The sequence below is a fragment of the Microcaecilia unicolor genome, chromosome 2, assembly GCF_901765095.1.
Source record: "Microcaecilia unicolor chromosome 2, aMicUni1.1, whole genome shotgun sequence".
Taxonomy (NCBI): Eukaryota; Metazoa; Chordata; class Amphibia; order Gymnophiona; family Siphonopidae; genus Microcaecilia; species Microcaecilia unicolor.
In genome coordinates, this window is record NC_044032.1 from 484,964,818 (window position 1) to 484,979,038 (window position 14,221).

Below are 14,221 nucleotides of genomic sequence, written 5' to 3' on the forward strand. Positions count from 1 at the left end.
GTGGGTTGGATTAGTGCAGCAGTGTGATACTGGCCCGAATACTCAGGGAGTAGTCTAGTGCTGCTCTAAGAATTCAGAAAATGATTCTTACCATGCTAGAGGCAGCAGTGGTCTAGTCATTGTCCCAAGTCGGTACCTGCAGACCTGGTGTGATGTGCCTGCCCAGGTCCCTGTGGGAAACTTGCCAGCAGGGACTTGGTCTCTGGTGCATGTTGTCCCCCCCCCCCCCCCCCCCCCCCCCCCCCACCAAGCCTTAATGCTCCTGTAGTACATAAGAAAAAAAATTGGGAAGCCGGACATCCTTTCATCTGGGGCACTATCATCCTGAGCAAATGGGTTGTTCTCCCTTTCTATTAGCAGATGGAGGTAGAGAGAAATTAATCTCTTCCAGTGAACTCACAGGTTCAACCTGCTGGTGCTCAGTGGAAAACTCCAGTATTATCTCTACCTTTAGCAAAGGAGTCGTCCTCAAGGTCTGCAACCCAGCCTGGTTTTCATGATTTCCATAATGAATATGTATGACATCCATTTTCATCTAATGGAAGCAGTGAATGCAAATAGATCTCGTACATATTCATTGTGGAAATCCTGAAAACCAGGCTGAGTTGTGGACCTTGGACTGAACTTGAGGTCCCCTGCTCTAGCAGATAAGTACTTCAGGTTGGTTCTCTTTATCTGTGGCCTCAGCTCTACACAGCTGCTCCCAGGCTCCTGGTCCTGAACTAGTCTTGGTAGTGAAGAGCATAGCTCTGCTGCCCCCAATCACGCTTTTTAGCAGTCGCTGGGTGAGGTGTTTGCTTGGCCCCACTGTCACGTCTGTGGCCGTGACCACCCTCAGACTTACCTTATTCCTGGGGGTCAGCTTCCTAGCTGGCTCCTGTTTCTTCTGTCTGTCCTTTCTGAGCTAGCTCTGGCTCTCTGTGCTGGCTGCATCCAGCAGCATGACACTAATTGCTTCATTATACTGCACCTGTGGGTGTTGCCTGGGTTAGCTCTCTCTCACTGTGTGTGCTGGCTGCTTCCAACATGACTCTAATTGCTTCACTACACTACACCTGGGTGTGGGAAGCCTCTCTGTGTTTCACTGTGCTTTCTGCCTTCTCTGTGGTTTGTGCCTGAACAGCCTCCGTAGTTACTTAGAGATTGCTGCAGCTGCGCCTCTGGTGTTGAAGGGCTTTATTAAGCACTTAGAGACTGCAGCCTTTGCCTTTGCATCGTCTAAGGTCCCTGGTATGTTAGAGTGCTCTGTGCACTGCTACATTGTCCAGTTCAGTGTGAGTTCTAGCTTGACTAGTTAGCTTGGGCACAGCTTTGCTTGTTAGCTTGTGTACAGCTTTCCTAGTTCTCCTGTGTTTTGCTTAGTGTGAGTTTCTAGCTTGTGACTGGTTAGCTTGGGCATAGCTTTCCTGTTAGCATGTACAGCTTTACTAGTCTTCTTGTGTTTAGCTTTCTGGTTTTCCCGTGTGTGTTTTCTTTTGCTTCTGGAGCTTCAGCCCTAGTCCTGTCTGTTGCTAGTACTCCTTGTTACTGGAGCTCCAGCCATAGTCTTGCTCCTTGACCTGACCATTGCCTGAATCTGACTACTCTCTGCCTGCTGTCTGACCTGACTACTGCCTGGACCCGGATATTCTCTGCCTGCGGTCAGACCTGACTATTGCCGGAACCCGGACATTCCCTGCCTGTTTGCCTTGCTTTCGCCTAGGTGCCTGGGGGCACTTCTGTATCCTGACTCCTGTTGTTCCTGCCTGCTAGTTCCAGTTCCGGTTTTCCTGTAAGCCCTGCCGGCCGGCAGAACCTGAGGACTCAACCCTCGGGGAACGGTGGCTAAGCATAGGTGAAGCCTAGGTCCAGTGTGTTCCTGTCGAGCAGGTTCCGGTCCCGTGGGTTCCAGTCCGGTGTGTTCCAGTCCAGTGGGCCCCACTCCAGTGTGTTCCAGTCAGCGGGCTTCACTCCAGTGCGCACCCATCCGGTGCGTTCCAGTCCTGTGTATTCCTGTGCAGAACTCCAGTCCAGGGTTCCAGTCCAGTCTTGCCTTGTCTCTACCTTGAAGGTGACCTTGCCTGCCACTGCCGCACCACGGTAGTGGTCCAAGGACTCATGAACCCAGTGCTGCCGGGGAAGAAGCCTGACAGAATGCCAAGGTCCTCGAGAACGCGACACCCATGGCACCTTGCTGGAGGGGAGTAGGTTGCCAGCCATCCCCCTCTTTCATTGCCTATACACCCTTTTTGTGTGTTCCCCTAGGCTGTAGAACACAGGCAGAGGTATGGTGTTTCTCCGAGGACAAGCAGGCTGTATTATCCTCACAAGTGGAGGTCGATGTCTGCATCTTTCTGGGAACCAGCATTTGCCATAGCAAATAGTAAAAAACTTTGCCAGAGCCTTCTGGTGCTTGTGTGCGGACTGACTTCCTGCCCGCAGCGTGAGCTTGTACCTCTGTTTTCTTTTTTCCTCGACGAGGTGCAGCAGATTTATTTCTGTGCTCCTTGACGTGCCCGGGAAAAGAGCCTTCTTTTTTTTTTCCCCCCCGCTAAATCGACTTTGTCGTGTGGGTTTTTTTTTTTTGTTTCCCCCCACCCCCCCCCATTTTAATTGTATTAAAAAAAAAAAAAAAGTGTGTCCTTTATTTCTTAAAGTTCCTTTTTGTCCCCTGGTTGGTTCCCTTTATTTTTTGACGTAGCCAGTTTTAGGCCGCGCGGTCAGGTTTCTACCTTTTTTTTTTTTTTTTTTTTGCCCTTTTTACTTAGGCACAATTGAGTCCTTTTTTATTTTTTCGCTGGCATTGCTTTTCCTTCCATGTCATCGAAGACACCCAGTGGCTTCAAACGTACTCGGTGCAACTGGATCATCTCAGGCCCAACCATAGCCCAGCTCATTGTGCCCTGTTTCTTCGTATGAAGAGAAGGACCCAACCATCTCGAAGCCCAGCGCGAGAAACGTTTTGGGGCTCGGTCCGGTCCTTTGGCATCGGTACCGAGGTGTTCCACTTTGATGTCAGGAGCAGAGGTATACATGGCTGCTGAGAGGTCAAGACACGCCGAGAACAGTGAGGCATCAAGTGGGTCTCCACCTATCTTGAGGCCTCCTGCTGTGCAGGCTCCTTGGGACCGACCATTATCGGACCCAAACCCAAGGCGACGTGAGGATTCGACGTTGTCTTCGTCGGCACCGAGGAGCCTCGATGACAAACATTGAGTGAAGGCTAAGAAGCACAGTCACCATTCTCCCTCAACACACGGTACCGGGAGCTCCAGGGCATTGAAGGATTCGGCACCCGAGGACTGCTCCCATACAGGAGGTGCTGATGTGTCAGCCTCTCAGCAGTCCTGCTTCTGAGCCTCAGCCAATTCTGCCACCGACTGCTCCACTGGCTCCCCAGCCTTCTCCGGTGGCGGCTCTCGGCGATCGCATCTGGGCCCTACTTCCAGAGTTTCTGGAAGGACTGCTGCATCAGTCTGGTTTGGCATCGGGGGTTCTTGCGCCTTCCGGCCCTTCATCTGCGGTGAGGTCCCCATCCTCGGTGCCGCTTGTGCCTCCGGTGTTGATTCCCCATCGACGTCAGTGGAGGAAGCTTCACCGCAGTCCATGCGGGTGTCTGCTTCTCGACATTGCCATTGAAGACGTCGATCCTTTGCGTCGAGGCAGGTTCAGTCTCTGAGCTCCCTTAGGGAAGTACTTTCTAATACTGAGGAGGAGCGCTCGTGGGAGAAGAGGAAGATCCCAGGTACTTTTTGAGATTCCCTCTGAACCTTCCCCGCCACCTGAAAGGAGACTGTTTTCTCCTGAAAGTCTTTCTTTTTTTCATCGTTTGTGCGGGAAATGACTGAGGCCGTTCCATTCCCAATGGAAGTGGAGGATGATCCCAGAGCTGATATGCTTGAGGTCCTGGGCTACATCTCTCCACTTAAGGAGGCAGTGACAGCTCCCTTGCATAAGGTACTCCAGGAAGTCCTTTTTTGAAACTGGTCGTTCCCTCTGTCTGCTCCTGTGATCCCTAAGAAGATGGATTCCCAGTATCAAATCCACGGTGAACCTGAGTTGATGAGGTCTGTTACCCCACAACGCCATGGTGGTGGACTCCGCCCTCGAGAGAGCCAAGAGTACTAGAGACTATGCCTCGGTGCCCCCAGGCCAAGAAGCTAGGACCTTGGATACTTTTGGGAGGAAGACGTATCAGGCCGCTATGCTCGCTGCCCGTATCCAATCTTACCAGCTCTTCACGAGCATTCACTTGCAGAACTCGGTGAGGCAACTGTCTACTTTGGCGCAATCTGGAACGCTCTGAAGGCTTTCAGAGATAGGCTGTCCAACCAACTTACCTTGATTCAAACAGACAATCAGGTTGCGATGTACTAAACCAACAAGCAGGGGGGCACCGGATCTTGCCCTCAGTGTCAGGAAGATGTGGCTTTGGGCACGCCGTCAGGGCACTCTAGGCCACTTATCTGGCAGGTGTAAACAACAGCCTTGGCTGACAGGTTGAGCAGAATAATGCAACCTCACGAGTGGTCGCTGAATATAGGCACCCGCAAGATTTTCCTAGTGTAGGGCACCCCCTCGGTGGATATTTTTGCCACTGAAATCAATCACATGGTCCCTCAGTTCTGTTCCAGGCTTCAGGCCCATGACAGACTAGCATCAGATGCCTTTCTCCTATATTGGGAACAGGCCTTCTGAATGGGTATCCTCCCATACCTCTAGTAGGAAAGACTTTGCTGAAGCTCAAGCAAGACTGTGGAACCATGATCCCGATTGCACCCTATTGGCCGCATCAGATTTGGTTCCCTCTTCTTCTGGAGTTGTCCTCCAAGGAATCGTGGAGATTGGAGTGTTTTCCAATCCTCATCACTCAGAACGAGGGGTCACTTCTACATCCCAACCTCCAGTCTCTGGCTCTCACGGCCTGAATGTTGAGAACTTAGAATTCGCCTCATTGGGTCTTTCAGAGGATATCTCCCGAGTCTTGCTTGCTTCCAGGAAAGATTCCACAAAGAGGTGTTACTCTTTCAAATGGAGGTTTGCCATCTGGTGTGACAGCAAGGCCCTAGATCCTCTCTGTTCTCCAACACAGACCCTGCTTGAATACTTTCTACAGTTATCAGAGTCTGGTTTCAAGACCAACTCTGTAAGGGTTCACCTTAGTGCAGTTAGTGCTTATCATCGGCATGTAGAGGGTAAGCCTATCTCTGGACAGCCTTTGCCTTTCTCTGGACAGTCTTTAGTTTGCTTCATGAGAGGTTTACTTTGTCAAAGCCCGCTGTCAGACCTCCACCAGTGTCATGGGATCTCAACGTCATTCTCACCCAGCTGATGAAAGCTCCTTTTGAGCCACTGAATTTCTGCCATCTGAAGTACTTGACCTGGAAGGTCATTTTCTTGGTGGCTGTTACTTCAGCTCATAGGGTCAGGGAGCTTCAGACCCTAGTAGTGGAGGCAGTTCTGCAGCTGAAGTGATGTCTCCACTTTTCTGATGGCTGTACCAGTATTCCTTTTTCCGCAGCTTGGCTGGAGGCCACCAGACTGCTGTTGGCTCCATGCTTCCGGACCCAGTTTTCCTTTTTGAGGCTTTTCTACAGCTGGGGCTCTATGTTCCAGTCTCTCCTTGTCTCCATGGTGTCTATGGAAGAATGTATCTTCTGTGTTCTCTGCTGCAGTTTACTAAAGGTGCAGCTAAGTTTCTGTGAAAGGTAGCTGGCTTTCAACTTGAAGATCTCAGGTTCTCGACTAGTTTGCTGCTTTGGGACTTGGACTGATTTTACATGAGGTATTTGTTACCTCACTCTTTTTCTTTGTCTTACTTGGCAATTCGTTGCATGGCTAGGGCAGCTTTCTTCAGTGCACTGATCAAAGTTAGCAGTGTTGCTTTCCACAGTTCTGCTCTCTAGGGTTGACTGCAGCATTGGCTGTGTCTCTTGAATGTAAGCTTTGACCATCACTGTACCAGTGGCACCAGTATCTGTCTGTTGGGTGTCCTGGGCTTCTGTGGATGGCTGGTGAATTTAAGAGCTGCTGCCATGTTGTAATCTGGATTTTTCGTTGCAGCATGAAGCACCAAAATCAGAGTTCACCTAAGGATCCAGTGTTTGGGTTAGGTCCCACTCCAGTAGTTCCAGCAGCCAGCTTCTGCTATGCCTTATTGCTTGGACTTGCAGATGCACTAGTGAGCTCTGCTGTACCGTCATGTCAGCGGGTTCTTCTGCACAGTGCTCTGACTTTCTTGGCACTTCCAGCAGGACGATGGTTCTGGCCTGCACTTCCAGCAGGATGATAGTTCTGGCCTAAGCATTGGGCAGCTGGTGTGGCTGCTATGTCACATTTAGCCACCTGCCTTTTAATGCTGAACTTGGTTTGGTGCAGAATTAGACTGGTTTGTTACAGGTCTTGCGTCCTCCAAATCTCATAATTTTCCAGTGGGCAAGCTAAAGGTTCTTTTTCCTCTGCTTTCTCGTCTTTGGTTTTGGGAGTTCTGGGGCTACAAACCAATTGGACATACCTTTCGGGGTCACTGCTTCCACTTGAGCATTCTTTTATGTTGACAGCCAGATCTCTGCTTTTTCTCCAGCTCTACCAATGCCTTCTGCTGCTCCCCATGATGGGGTATATAAATTTAGATTTTGAGCTCTCTAGGGACAGAGAAGGTACCTGCATATAATGTGTACAGTGCTGTGTACATCTAGTAGCACTATAGAAATGATTAGTAGTAGTCTTGATTCTCTTAGGTTTTATTGTAGCAGGACATTCCTTGTCATGAAGCAGATGAAGCCATTACGTATGGGTTGTGTCCATCAACCAGCAGGGGGAGATAGAGAGCACTCAACTTTTCACAGTGCCTCATGGCCAGCCAGCTCCACTGCCTCTTCAGTATTCTCTATCTCCCCAAGCAGGGTGGCTGCAGCTTCTTCGAGCTCCATCAAAAATCTGCCTGGGGCTGGTTCCTGGCTTGCCAGTTGTTAGCCGGGGTGTTAGAGGCTATAGCAGCTTCACTTTGAAGGCACATAGGTTAGCCCTTTCCCTGCCTTACTCATGCCCCCGTGGGTGTGGACATATTAGCTTGCTTTTCCCTGTCCTTTCCCACTCAGTGGATGCAGGCACATTGGTTCGCCTTTCCCTGCCTTTCCCACTCATCTGAGCCTCCGGAGTTCTTATTACCTCTGCTTTCCTCACAGCGTTAAAAAAAAAAAAAAAAAAAAAAAAAAAAAATGGAACAGAGGTTTTCCTTTGATTCTTCTATGGGACCGGAGCTGTGATACTCGGTCCGGTGAGGTAAGAGTGTTTTCTAACTCCTCCTGGGTGGGCCCGCGATCGGGGCGTTTTTGGCACGAAACCGCCATTTTGAATTTTCCTGCCGTTTTCGGCGATGGCTGCAGAGAATGTAAAACGCTGTTCCCGGTGTGGCAAGCGCAAATCAGCAGCGGGGCTCTGTAAATCGTGCTGTTACAGGTGTAAGAGCCGGCCCGAGCATGGCGAGCGATGATTCTTCCCGCTCAGAGCTGGCAGCGGACGCCATTTTGAATTCTCCACATGGCGCAGCCTTCGTAGAGATGGAGACCCTGAGCCCAGGAGGGGACCTCGAATTGAGGCTATTCAGGGAGCGGCTAGCCCCGGACGGGATCTGGGTGCCCAGGGCGAGTTTTTCTCCCCTGATTTTGTTACTATTGCATAAAGCATACATGCTGAAAAGAGCTTTCCCTCAAGGGTCGTCTGAGGCCCCTTCTATTGTCCCCCCGGTGGATTCTGGCCTGGGACTGCCCGCTGAGGCTATTTTCCCTGATAATTGGCATAAAGAAAAGCGTAGAAGGGCTAATTCCATATCATCATGCTGATCAATCCATAGACTGGTGGGTTGTGTCCATCTACCAGCAGGTGGAGATAGAGAGCAATCCTTTTGCCTCCCTATATGTGGTCATGTGCTGCCGGAAACTCCCCAGTATGTTCTCTATCTCAGCAGGTGGTGGTCACACATAGCAGCAGCTCTGGCTAGGTCTCCAAGCCTAATCTTTAGGTTTTGTTGAGTACCTGGGGTTGAGGGCTCTTCTTGAGCAAGTGCAAACCTGGTGGTGCCAGGTCCCTCCTTTTCTCCCCCCTCCCGTTGGCTCCGTTAAAAAAAAAAAAAAAAATTTTTGGACGTCCTTTAAGGGCGTTTATTTCAACGTTTATATCAGCGTCTATTGCAGCTGCTCACTGGGACACCAGTTAGTTACAGCTTGGAGCGAGAAGCAGGTAATTTTTACCTTTTGTAGCGGGCAGGGGGTTCCCCGATCGGTCTCCACGTGGCCTATGGCGTCGGAGGGCGAGGGCGCGAAGATTCGTTCCCCAGACCGCGTGCGCTTCTAGCGGGGATGCGGGGGTTTCAAAGCCTGAATCGCCTTTTTTGGGCGTCAGTTTGGAGGCTGGTCAGTGTCCCGGTTCTTCCTCCGGTGCGGCTGTTTTTCCCGCCATAAATGCCCATCCCCCGCTGCTTCCCCCCCCCCCCCCCCATTTTGGCTGGCCACTCTGCTCGGACAGCTTCTTCTTGGGCCGCCCTCGAGGTGGGAGACGTTAATGCTATGGTCGCCCTTGATTTGGGCGACGGCAAGAAAGCGGCCAAAGTTAAGCGCCGTTTTCCCGCGCGGCTCCTTCTCGGAGTTTCGCGCCGGACGCCATTTTGGATGCACAGCATGTTGCTCCCCTGCTCTTGCGAGCGCCGGTTGAGGGTGCGTCTAGGGCCGTGGCCCAGGCTACAGAAGTGCACAGTCTGGGGGGTTTCTCCCCTGAGTTTATTTTGCTGCTGCATCAGGCTTTCCTTAGGCAAAACGCTGCCCCTGCTCCCTTGTCCGATTAAAGGGGTTGAGGCCTCCGGAAGCAAATGCCTTCGGGTGGATTTCCAGGCCCTAGAGGACTCTGTCTCCTCGGATGTAGATGAGGGCAGCGTATCTGAGTTCTCCCAACGGTCCTTTGGGGATTCCTTGGAGGAGACGGATGGAGCGGATGACCCCTCTGCAGCGCGAATCTTTCGCTCAGAGGATTTGCCGAACCTGTTAGTGCAGGCCATGAGCATTTTGAAGATTTCCTCTCCGGACGTCTCTCCCTCAGCCCCTGCTGGGAACGAAGCGCCCGCCTAGAACCTTCCACGTGCATGAGGCCATGCACACCTTGATTTCGGCTCAATGGGATGTCCCAGAAGCGAGCCTGAAAGTGGCTAGGGCTATGTCCCGCCTCTATCCTCTGCCTGAAGGTGAACGGGAGGCCTTTCTTTGGCCTACCGTGGATTCTTTAATTACTGCGGTGACTAAGAAAACGGCGTTGCCGGTGGAAGGTGGCACGGCCCTAAAGGATGCCCAAGACAGAAGATTGCAGGCGGCTTTAAGGTCGTCCTTCGAGGCGGTTGCTTTGTTTGCAGGCCTCAGTTTGCGGCTCCTATGTGGCCAGGGCGTGCCTGACGATTGTGCAGCGGGCTTCCCCCTCTGATCCTTCCTTGAGGGCTGATTGGCCGGCCCTGGAATCGGGCTTGGCCTATTTGACAGACTTGCTGTATGATGTCTTGAGAGCCTCGGCTAAAGGTATGGCTCAGACAGTCTCTGCACGGCGTTGGCTTTGGCTGAAGCATTGGTCTGCTGACCACGCCTCTAAGTCTCGCCTGGCTAAGTTGCCTTTTAAAGGCAAGCTGCTCTTTGGGATCGAGCTAGACAAAATTGTGACCGATCTCAGCACGTCTAAGGGCAAGAGGTTACCAGAGGTCAGGGCACGGGCCAGTGGTGCCCACCCAGGTTCCTCCAAAGGACGGTTTCAGGAAGCTCGTCGGTATCGCCCGGGCAAGTCGGGCTCCTCTGCCCCCTCTTCCTTCAAGAGGAACTTCTCCCCCAAGCAGCATTCCTTACGCAGAGACCGCCGTCCCGGAGGTGGTCCTCCCGTCCTCCCCCAGGGTCTCGTACCCAATGACGGGGCCCTGGTCCATGGCCCAGAGCAGATTGGAGGACGCCTGTCCTCGTTTCTGGGCGAGTGGGCCAGGGTAACTTCAGACGCTTGGGTGCTGGAAGTCATCAGAGACGGCTACAAGCTACAGTTCTGCCCACCCTTAAGAGAAGGGTTTGTGCACTCTCCCTGCAAGTCTCCGGTCAAAGCTGTGGCAGTGCAGCAGACCTTGGACAATCTGATCCGCCTGGGTGCGGTCGTTCCGGTGCCAGAAGATCAGCTTGGCAAGGGACGTTACTCCATTTACTTTGTGGTACCAAAGAAAGGAGGTTCTGTACGTCCTATCCTTGACCTCAAAGGGGTCAATCAGGCCTTGAAAGTTCGGCACTTCCGAATGGAGACTCTCCGCTCTGTTATAGCGGCAGTGAAGGCAGGGGAGTTCCTGGCATCCTTGGACATCAAGGAAGCTTACTTGCATATTCCCATCTGGCCTCCTCATCAACGCTTTCTGCGTTTTGCAGTCCTGGGCCGACACTTCTAGTTCAGAGCCCTCCGTTCGGGTTGGCTACTGCTCCGCAGACCTTCTCCAAAGTAATGGTGGTCATCGCGGCCTTCCTACGAAAGGAAGGAGTACAAGTCCATCCTTATCTGGACGACTGGTTGATCCGAGCCCCCTCTTATGCAGAGTGCGGCAAAGCTGTAGACCGGGTGATTGCTCTTTTGAGCTCCCTGGGGTGGATCATCAACTGGGAGAAAAGCCAGCTGCGCCCGACTAAGTCCCTGGAGTATCTGGGAGTTCGTTTCGACACCCAAGTGGGCAGAGTGTTCCTGCCAGACAATCGGATTGTCAAGCTTCAGGCTCAGGTGGACCAGTTCCTAGTAGCCTCTCCTCTTCGGGCTTGGGACTATGTGCAGCTGTTGGGCTCCATGACGGCCACGATGGAAGTAGTGCCCTGGGCCAAGGCTCATATGAGACCACTACAACACTCTCTGCTGCAGCGCTGGACTCCGGTGTCGGAGGATTATGCTGTGCGCCTTCCCTTGGACCCAGCGGTGCGCAAGGCGCTGAGCTGGTGGCTGAGGACAGACAAGTTGTCCGCAGGAATACCTCTTTTGACCCCGGAGTGGGTTGTCGTCAGGACGGACGCCTCTTTGACGGGCTGGGGAGCCCACTGCTTGGGAAGGACAGCGCAGGGGCTCTGGTCTCCTGCAGAGGCAAAGTGGTCTATCAACCTCCTGGAACTCAGAGCCATTCGGTTGGCGCTTTTGGAGTTTCTCCCGGTACTGGAGTTGAAGCCAGTACGGGTCCTGTCGGACAATGCCACGGCTGTGGCCTATGTCAATCGCCAGGGAGGTACCAAGAGCGCCCCTCTAGCTAAGGAGGCCATGAATCTATGCCAGTGGGCGGAAGCGAACCTGGAACAGCTGTCGGCGGCTCACATTGCGGGAGTCATGAATGTCAAGGCGGACTTTCTCAGTCGCCATACCTTGGATCCCGGAGAGTGGCAGCTATCTGCTCAGGCGTTCTTGGACATCACGAAGCGCTGGGGCCAGCCGAGCCTAGATCTGATGGCGTCATCGGCCAAGTGCCGCGCTTTTTCAGCAGAGGACGGGACCCTCGATCTCTGGGAGTAGATGCTCTTCTCCAACAGTGGCCGACATAGGAGCTTCTCTGTGTTCCCGCCCTGGCCCATGTTGGGCAGGGTGCTAGACCGAGTGGCAAAGCATCCGGGACGGATAATCCTGGGGGCCCCGGATTGGCCCAGACGTCCCTGGAATGCGGACTTGATCGGGCTCTCGGTGGACGGCCCTCTGCGGCTGCCAGCGGAGCAGGGCCTGTTGCATCAGGGTCCAGTGGTGGTGGAGGATCCCTCCCCCTTTGGTCTTACGGCCTGGCTATTGAGCGGCAGCGTCTGAGGAAGAAGGGCTTCTCAGACAAGGTCATCGCCACTATGCTGAGAGCGAGGAAGCGCTCTATTTCTACTGCTTACGCCAGAGTTTGGCGTACCTTTGCATCATGGTGTGAGGCAGGCTCACTTTCTCCCTTCACTGCTCCAATTTCTTCAGTGTTGGCATTCCTGCAAGAAGATCTGGAGAAAGGCCTGTCACTCAGTTCCCTTAAAGTCCAGGTTGCTGCTCTGGCTTGCTTCAGGGGTCGCCTGAAGGGTGCTTCCCTGGCCTCGCAGCCAGATGTGGTATGCTTTCTCAAGGGAGTTAATCACCTACGCCCTCCTCTGCGCTCGGTGATGCCTGCGTGGAATCTCAATCTGGTGCTAAGAGCCTTGCAGAAGCCGCCTTTTGAACCCTTGTCGAGGGCATCTCTGAAAGACCTGACGTTGAAAGCAGTCTTTTTGGTGGTTATCACTTCAGCCAGACGAGTTTCTGAGCTCCAGGCGCTATCATGTCGAGAACCCTTCCTGCAGTTCACTGAGGCAGGAGTGTCTATTCGCACGGTGCCTTCCTGCCCAAGATTTTCTCGCTTCCATGTGAATCAGCAGCTCTGCCTACCCTCATTTCGTAGGGAGGACTATCCAGAGGAGTACTCTGCTCTCAAATATCTAGATGTGAGACGAGCCATCATCAGATACTTGGAAGTGACCAATGATTTCCGGAAGTCGGATCATCTGTTTGTGCTGTTCACAGGTCCTCGTAAGGGTCTGCAGGCATCCAAGACCATTGCAGCGGCTTTTGTGGCCGCGGAGAAGATGCCGCCTATACAGCTGAAGGCTCACTCCACTAGAGCACAGGCGGCCTCGTTGGCAGAGGCCGGGTCCGTCTCCTTGGAAGAGATTTGCAAGGCGGCAACTTGGGCATCGGCTCATACCTTCTTCAGGCATTACCGCTTGAATGTGGCTGCTCGGGCGGAGGCCCGGTTTGGAGCTTCAGTGTTGCGGTCAGGGATTTCTATGTCCCGCCTTGGGTGAGTACTGCTTCGGTACATCCCACCAGTCTATGGATTGATCAGCATGATGATATGGAAGGTAAAATTATGTATCATACCTGATAATTTTCTTTCCATTAATCATAGCTGATCAATCCATAGCCCCTCCCAGATATCTGTACTGTTTATATTCTGGTTGCATTTCAGGTTCAAGTTTAGTCTTCAGTTCCTGTTCAGGAGGACTTCGTGTTCAAGTTTTTTCAATTGGATTCTTCAGGAGTTGAGACGAGTTTGTGTTACAGTGAGCTGCTGCATTCCTCTCCCCTCCGTTTTACGGGGTTGGATTGAGACCTAAATTCTGCCGGCGCTCCCTCCCGCTTCGTGCGGCTGTAGGGCAGCTTTGTACCCCTCCCGCTTCGGCGGTGTTGGGGTCAGTCAGCTCCTCCCGTGGTTGCGGTTGCAGGATAAGCCAGATCCCCCCCCCCCCCCCCGCATCTGCGGGTGTGGTGTCCCTCCCCCGCTCCGCGGGGATGAGCTGGACGGATTCCCCTCCCCCGTTTCGGCGGTGGTGAGCTGGGCAGAGTGTCCCTTTGTGGGTGTAATTCTCTAAGTGCTGAGTCCTGCAGATGGAGCTTTGATATCGACATACTGAGGAGTTTCCGGCAGCACATGACCACATATAGGGAGGCAAAAGGATTGCTCTCTATCTCCACCTGCTGGTAGATGGACACAACCCACCAGTCTATGGATTGATCAGCTATGATTAATGGAAAGAGAATTATCAGGTATGATACATAGTTTTACCTTCCCCTTCAGATTGTGGTGCACCTCCTTTTTCCCCCCCTGTGGTCGGGCTGTGAGGATTCGGAGAGTTCTGGCAGGCCTTCGTGGTCTGAGGAGCCAGAGTCAGGTGCAGAATTACCACAGGATCTGGATGATCCCTCCGCGGTGAGGATTTTCCACCGTGATGAGCTGCCAGCGCTTATTTCAGATGCCCTACAGGTCCTTTCTATTGAAGAGCCTGACAGTGGCACGGCCTCCTCTGTGAATCCTAGGATGGCTAGTACCAAAAAGCCTGCTAGAGCCTTTCCTTTGCATGACTCCATCCAAGAGCTTATTTCCGCTCAGTGGGCTGACCCCGAGGGACCTTTGACAGTTTCCAGGGCTATGGGGCATTTATACCCTCTGCGTGAGGAGCATTTGGCTCGCTTTGCAATGCCTAAAGTAGATGCCCTAGTCACTGCGGTGACAAAGAGAACTACCCTCCCTGTGGAAGGAGGAGTTGCCCTGAAGGATATACAAGACCGTAGGCTGGAAGCAGCACTTAAATGGTCCTTTGAAATTGCAGGTCTTACTGTTCCGGCGTCTGCATGCAGTTGTTGTGCTGCTAGAGCCTGCCTGGCGTGGTTGCAACAGGCAGTGGAAGAGCCCGGAGATGGAGCAGAGCCC

General features: G+C 52.8%; 1 protein-coding gene across 1 annotated transcript in view; it reads left to right on the plus strand.

Annotated features, from left to right (window-relative positions):
* TACC3 (transforming acidic coiled-coil containing protein 3) overlaps positions 1 to 14,221 on the plus strand; it is a 237,909-nt gene that overhangs the window by 163,208 nt on the left and 60,480 nt on the right. The gene's annotated exons all lie outside the window — the stretch shown is intronic.